We start from the raw sequence: 1,719 nt of genomic DNA, 5'->3' as shown, positions 1-1,719 counted from the left end.
TTTCAGAGAAGGTCCTAGCAATAACAAATACAATTTAAATAAAACTTTAACATATCGTTTGCAAGGGATAGGGAATGGTGGGGGTCTCCAGAGCAGTGAGCGTAAGGCAAAGAGAATCATCCAGAGAATCTCCACTAATAGAACACAAGAACAAGCCAGTTCTGGGGCCCTACAGAGGAGCATAACGGGGCTAAAACCAGGGTCACCTAAAGTCAAGACATGTGCCACTTTGAGATCCCTCTGATCTCAAATTCCATTATTAAAAGCAATGCTGATTTGTGGTTATCGTGAATGTAGTATCATCAATGTAATAATGATCTCTGCTTACTTCAAGACGCTCATTAATCCAAAAGCTGGAAGTTGAGCTCTGATACGATCCAGCTATACCACTCCTAGGGATATATCCTAGGAACACAAAAATACAATACAAAAATCCCTTTCTCACACCTATATTCATATCAGCATTATTTACAATAGCCAGACTATGGAAGCAGCCTACATGCCACTCAATAGATGAATGGTTAAAGAAACTATGGTACATAGACACAATAGAATATTATGCAGCCATCAGAAGAGATGAAGTCATGAAATTTTCCTATACATGGATGTATATGGAATCTATTATGCTGAGTGAAATAAGTCAGAGGGAGAGAGATAAATACAGAATGGTCTCCCTTATCTATGGGTTTTGAGAAAAATTAAAACCATTGTGTAATAATTCTGAGACAAAAGAGAGGAGAACTGGAGGGTCCAGCTCCTGACATGAAGCTCACCACAGGGATCGTTTAGTGTTGTCATAGAAATAATTACACTGAGAACTATCATAACAAAATCTGACTGAATGAGGGAAGTAGAAAGCCTGTCTAGAGTACAGGCTGGTGTGGGGTGGGGAGGAAGGACACTGGAATATTGGTCATGGGAATGTTGCATTGGTGAAGGATTTTATATACTGTATTTGCCGGCGTATAAGACGACCCTTCAACCCATGAAAAACTTCCTAAAAGCCGGGAGTCATATTATGTGCTGGTATACGGCATGCTGAAACTTGTTCCAGCTTCAGAGATGAGTGATCCGCACCCCTCTTACTTTTAAGACTTTTAGGAAGTTTTTCATGGGTTGAAGGGTCGTCTTATATGCCGGCAAATACCGTTATTAAAAACTAAAAAAATAAATTCTTACCACAGGCTTTGTTCTTTACACTGACTGCATAGAAAGAGGAGGTACAGTAAATGCACCCCATATATACCTCAACACAGGCCCTTTGCCTGGTCTGTATTGTGAATTGGGGGACAAAAAAAAAGAACCTCATTAAAATTACAATAAGAAAATAAAACAAAAATTTATAATAAGGAGAGGGAATAACATATATCCATAAGGACAAAAGAGCAGAAAAGAATGGTAGAGCAGAAGGCAGGCAGCAGTATATTCTGGGAACTGGGAGCAGATCTGACTGCTGAGAACAATCTGCAGCCACAGTGAGCTGCAGTAGCACTAATGGAGGAGCAAAAAACCTAGCTGATTCCTCCAGAAGGACTCAGGAAATGAGCTATTGGCTCCTGGTAGGAAGTAGTAAGGAAGTAGAGAAGCAGGGATCCAGTGGAAAGGATGCATTAAAAAAGAAGTTATATACGTAAATATATATCATCATATGTAAAAATTAACTCACAATGGAGTCAAGACCTAAATATAAAACCTGACGTGATAAAACTCCCAGAAGAT

At 39.4% G+C, this 1,719-nt stretch overlaps 1 non-coding gene across 1 annotated transcript; it reads left to right on the top strand.

The window, feature by feature from the left end:
• The first annotated feature begins 1,169 nt into the window (after window positions 1–1,169).
• On the top strand, window positions 1,170–1,295 carry LOC125995637 (small nucleolar RNA SNORA51). The gene has a single exon (XR_007491130.1). It is a non-coding gene; the product is annotated as a small nucleolar RNA SNORA51 (small nucleolar RNA).
• The last annotated feature ends 424 nt before the right edge of the window (window positions 1,296–1,719 follow it).

This window comes from Suncus etruscus, chromosome 17 (genome assembly GCF_024139225.1).
Source record: "Suncus etruscus isolate mSunEtr1 chromosome 17, mSunEtr1.pri.cur, whole genome shotgun sequence".
Taxonomy (NCBI): domain Eukaryota; kingdom Metazoa; phylum Chordata; class Mammalia; order Eulipotyphla; family Soricidae; genus Suncus; species Suncus etruscus.
Note: the sequence above shows the minus strand (reverse complement) of the source record. Positions and strands in the feature narration are given on the sequence as shown.